The sequence below is a fragment of the Macaca mulatta genome, chromosome 7, assembly GCF_049350105.2.
Source record: "Macaca mulatta isolate MMU2019108-1 chromosome 7, T2T-MMU8v2.0, whole genome shotgun sequence".
Classification (NCBI taxonomy): domain Eukaryota; kingdom Metazoa; phylum Chordata; class Mammalia; order Primates; family Cercopithecidae; genus Macaca; species Macaca mulatta.
Genome location: NC_133412.1, coordinates 93520303 through 93525907, shown reverse-complemented (window position 1 = coordinate 93525907; position 5605 = coordinate 93520303). Strand labels below are relative to the sequence as shown.

Genomic DNA, 5605 nt, shown 5'->3' with positions numbered 1-5605 from the left:
CCTGCGGTAACCTCCTGAGTAGCTAGGATTACAAGTGCGTGCCACCACACCCGGCTGATTTTTGTATTTTTAGTAGAGACGCGTTTTCACCATGTTGGCCAGGCTGGTCTCAAATTCCTGACCTCAGGTGATCCAACCCACCTGGGCCTCCTAAAATTCTGGGATTACAGGCATGAACCACTGCTCCTGGCCTATTACAAATGCCTTTAGGGCTACAAAGGTCAATGCCCAGATAATTTCCCTTAACGCTCTGAATTCCACCTTTCCCTTGGTTTCTGGCCTATTAGTTGCTTACTCCCATATCAGCACTTTAATGCTTCTAAGGAGATTTGGTAAAAGTATCATTTTGGGAGGCCAAGGCGGGCGGATCACGAGGTCAGGGTATAGGGATTATCCTGGCTAACACGGTGAAACCCCGTCTCTACTAAAAAATACAAAAAATTAGCCGGGCTTGGTGGCGGGTGCCTGTAGTCCCAGCTACTCGGCAGGCTGAGGCAGGAGAAAGGCGTGAACCCGGGAGGCAGAGCGTGCAGTGAGCCGAGATCATGCTACTGCACTCCAGCCTGGGCAACAGAGCGAGACTCCGTCTCAAAAAAAAAAAAAAAAGGATTTATTTATTTTATTTATTTTTGTTTAGAGATGGGATTTCACCATGTCGCCCAGGAAGTCTTGAACTGGACTCAAGCAGTCCTCCTGTCTAGGCTTCCCAAGCGTGCTGGGATTCCAGGCGTGAGCCACTACACCCAGCTGAGATTTGGTAAAAATCTTATGCAATATTTTTAATAATTTTTATTTCAAGAAGGAGTGGTCTAAATTAATTAGCCTACCAATACTAGAAAGGAAATGGCCGTTGTGGGAGCTATAACATCAATCATAGTCCACCACACGGACTGAGAAGCAGAGAAAACAGTACTCCAGAGAAAGTTTAAGAGGCAGAGTGCCAAAGCACAAAATGAAAGAGCGGTGACAGCTGGAATAGAAGCCTGCTCTTTCTGGTTATATCATCCTTTCCAGAAGACATTGCTGGAAAAGGACAAGATGGTTTAGCAGTGTGGCCAATTGGTCCCAGCAGTTTGGTAGTGTGGTTGAATGGTCTAAGGCACTATATTTAGGCTCCAGTCTCTTTGGGGGCATGGGTTTAAATCCCACTGCTGCAAGGGTCTTTTGTTTCTACATCAGTAATAAGTAATCAGTTTGTCTTCACTGGGGGGTTGACCTAATGTCAAACCCAACATGTGATTTTTCTCACTGCCTGGCTGGGCTGGGGGAATGGAACCACTGAATGAATGACTCACAGCCTACCCGCAGGGAGCTCTTAATTCAATCGAACACTCAGACCACTAAGAGATGTACTCCCAACTTCTGTTTGAAAGGGAGCTGATAAGACCTTGCCAAAGAAATGACATTTGAGCTGGAACCTTGAAATAACTTTGAACGTGCAGTATGTGTTCCGTGAAAAGGAAGGATAAGGTAGGGGAGGGAGTAGAGGGGAGCAGGGAGTGAAATGAATCTTTGTTTCATTTGCTCCTAAGTGTTAACCTGGAGAAATCTGAGCAGTTGCACACAGAATGTAAAGTGTCCCTATGTCCCTGCTGCTGACTGCCTCTGGGAACCCCCTGCGTTTCCTACAGGATGTTGTCTCTGGTTTCTTCACCTACCCGTGATCTCCTGCTACAACCCCTTCCCTCACCCACCATTTCTCCTTCAGTGTCTGTCCCTCTAGGTCCGTCACTAGGACAGTAAAAGAGATGGGTTAAGCAGGACACAAATCACCAAGGGAGGCAACTGCTCACCAGTTCGGGGAGGTGATATTTCAGAAGATTCAATGCTCAGGCTTGAGCCAACCATAGAAGACCACCCTGGCCGCCACCTAGACCACAAAGAGTCCAAATATGAGTTGAAGTCAGAATTTGAGCTCTTTAAGGAGCAACCTTACTTTCTGGCCTTTGAGAGCAGTGCCCTTCCTGCCCCATGTGATACCTTTGGCACTGGGCAGGATTTGGCATCTATCACATCCAAGTTTGACTCCAGGCATTGTCCCTACCTCAAGGCTTTGGGAAGAAGGAGATGGCTCATTTTAGCAGGTGGTGATGGAAACTGATTGGCCAGTGCCTTAAGTAGGCAAGTGATAAATTTATCCATGTGGCTCTTTACTGTAGTCATCCCTGCTATAGAGGGCTGTCCTGTGTATTGTAGAATACTTAGTGGCACCCCTGGCCTTTACTCACTAGATGTCAGTAGTAATATGCCCTCTCTACCCAACTGTGACATCAAAAATATCTCTAGACACTGCCAAATGTCCCCTAGGAGGCAAAGCCATCTCTGAAGATGATTATCTCCCAGTGTGTAGTTTGTCTCTTACAGTGTCTTTACCAAGGCAGAGGTTTCTTAAATTTGATGAAGTTCTTTTAATTGTGTTTTTCTTTTGTGAGTCATACTTTCAGTGTTGTATCTAAGAAATCTTTCCCCAACACAAGTTGACAAAGATTTTATTATAAAAATTTTAAAGTTGTGGGTTTTATTGATAGGTCTATGATCTACTTGAGGTTCATTTTTATATGTAGAGCAATGTAGGGATCAAAAATCTTTTTTTAATTAGCCGGGCATGGTGGTGCACACCTGTAGTCCCAGCTATTTGGGAGGCTGAGGCAGAAGTATCGCTTGAACCAAGGAGGGGGAAGTTGCAGTGAGCCAAGATCGCACCACGGCACTCCAGCCTGGGCAAGAGACTCCATATCCAAAAAAAAAAAAAAAAAAAAATTGTTGTGATTTTTCTAAAGTTTGTTGAGAAAACTACCTTTCTCCACTGAATTGCCCTTGAAGCTTTGGCAACAGTCAATTGACAATATGTATGTGGTTCTATCTCTGTACTCCTGCTCTATAGATCTATTTTTTAAAATTTCTTAATGCCAATATGACACTGTCTTAATTATAGCAGTTTTATAATAAATACAATAAAATATAAATAAGTCAGGCAGAGTGAGTCTTCCTACTTTGTTTTTTCCAAACATGTTTTGGGCATGCTGTCTTTGGATTTGCATATGAATTTTGGAATTAGCATGTCAACTTCTTTAAAAAATAACCAACCCTGTTGGGATTTTTATTGTAATTAGATTGAATCTATAAATCAATTTAGGGATAAATAATATCTTAACAACATTGAGTCTGTTCACGCACAAATATGAAATGTCTCTTGATGTATTTAGGTTTCCTTTCATTGCTCTTAGCATTTTTTTTCAGTGTACGAGTCTTGGACATATTTTATTCCTAAGTATTTTATATTTAATTACTCTGTTGTAAATTGTATTGCTTTTTAAAATGTCAATTTCTGATAGTTCATTACTAGAACATACACTTATACGTATGTATATACAATTTATAAAATAATATATGCCAAGCCTGGCCAACATAGTAAAGCTCCATTTCTGCAAAAAATGTTTTAAAAAATTATCCAAGTGAGACTGGGCGCTGTGGCTTACACCTTTAATCCCAGGAGTCCACTCGGTCGGTTGTGGGTGCTTATAATTTGTTTGGCTTAAAAATCATTCATTTTCAACCCTCAGAGGCTAACTTGAGGCACATATTTTAAAAGTATTAGCTTCTTTGTGACAGAGCTTATAGAAAAGATGGGACAGAGATGCTGCTCCCAGCACCAGCATAATTGCCTAATAGGTTCATCTTGACCCTGCCCAGAAAAGCTGATTTACTGAGACAGTGTTATTGCAGTAAAGAGTTTAGTAAATGCAGAGCCAACTAAATGGAAGACTGGAACTTTGTTATTACTCTAATCAGCCTCCCCGAAAATTCAGAGGCTAGGGCTTTTCAAGGATGGTTGTGAGACAGCCAGGTGAAAGATGGTCCCCGCAGATTCTCCAACCAGCCTGCTCACGGGGACGAATGCTCACTGTGGTGGAACCTCGGGAAGTTAGTGCCATTCGCAGGGAGGAGAAGCATGGCCCCATCTCTTCCTGGGAGGACCCTGGGATTTGAAGGCCTGCGCGGCAAGTGCTCTAGCAGGGACTCTGGCCTAGCAAGAATTCCCCTTTTCTTCCTTTTTCACCCAATAAAACCCCGTCTTACTCACCATTCCAATTGTCTCCGAGCCTGAATTTTCATGGCCGTGGGACAAAGAACGCTGTCTTTCGCTGAACTAAAGAAAAGTCCTGCAACATTTGGGCAGCAGGGAAATGCTGATTAGTTGGGTCTGAGATAAAATCATAGTGAGTCGGAGCTTGTCTTCTTTCAATGAAGCAGTTCCTGAGAGGGGGCCAGTTTACCAATCTCGGTGACGCCAGCTGATCCATTCAGAATGCAGAGTCTGAAAAATACCTAGAACAGCAATCTTAGATTTTACAATAATAATGTTATCTACAGGAGCAACTGAGGAGGTTAGGATCTTGTGGTCTCTGGCTATAGGACTCCTGAGCCATAATTTCTAATACTGTGGCTAAGCTGTTACTTTTACAAAGCAGGTCTGACCCCCAAGCAAGGAGGCGGTTTGCTTCATGAAGTGGCTGTTTTCATGTTTGTCTTAAAGTTAAACTACAAACTAAATTCCTCCCATGGTTTGTTCGGCATACGCCCAGAAATAAGCAAAGCAAGCTAGGAGGTTAGAAGCAAGATCTATTTGGTAGCCGGGTACGGTGGCTCACGCCTGTAATCCCAGCACTTTGGGAGGCCAAGGTGGGCGGATCACTTGAGGTCAGGAGTTCCAGACCAGCCTGGCCAACATGGTGAAAACCCATCTCTACTAAAATATACAAAAATTAGCCAGGCGTAGTGGTGCACGCCTGTAATCCTAGATGCTCGGGGGTCTGAGGCAGGAGAATCGCTTGAACCTGGGAGGCAGAGATTGCAGTGAGCCAAGATTGTGACACTGCACTGTAGCCTGGGCAACAGAGCAAGACTCCATCTGGGGGGGGGGGAAGATGGAGTTGGTTACATCAGACTTCTTTCACTGTTATGATTTTTGTAAAGGTGGTTTCACCAGCTGCACTTTTCCCATAGCTTCTACTGAGAAACTGGGGAGACTGTTGGAGGTGGGCAATCTGGGTCTAGCGAAGGTCTCAGGCAGTCTGCACTAACACTGATTTTCCAGGTCAGGAGAGACAAAGTAGTCATAGTGGGCCCATGTTTCCCCAGCGTGTCAACCCAAAAGGTTAAAATAATAGGGACTATGGACTTAAAGAAATCAAAATTAATTTTGTCCCAAACCAAATTTGAGAACCGTAGCCTGGAACACAAACAGCGCAAACTGAGAATGTGTCCCGGAATGGGTTACATGAGGCATGGTATTTACATGTTTTTTCTAAATAAAAAATCAAAGGGCTGGACGCAGTGGCTCACGCCTATAATCCCAGCACTTTGGAAGGCTGAGGCGGGCGGATCACGAGGTCAGGAGATCGAGACCATCCTGGCTAAAACGGTGAAACCCTGTCTCTACTAAAAAAAAAATACAAAAAATTAGCCTGGTGTGGTGGCGGGCGCCTGTAGTCCCAGCTACTCGGGAGGCTGAGGCAGGAGAATGGTGTGAACCCGGGAGGCAGAGCTTACAGTGAGCCGAAATGGGGCCACTACACTCCAGCTTGGGTGACAGAGCAAAACT

General features: G+C 44.2%; 1 long non-coding RNA gene across 1 annotated transcript; it reads right to left on the bottom strand.

The window, feature by feature from the left end:
* Positions 1–776: 776 nt before the first annotated feature.
* LOC144330150 (uncharacterized) lies at positions 777–4815 on the bottom strand. The gene is made up of 2 exons (XR_013396063.1): positions 4085–4815; positions 777–1870 (listed from the first exon to the last, which is right to left on the bottom strand). It is a non-coding gene; the product is annotated as an uncharacterized LOC144330150 (long non-coding RNA).
* Positions 4816–5605: the final 790 nt, after the last annotated feature.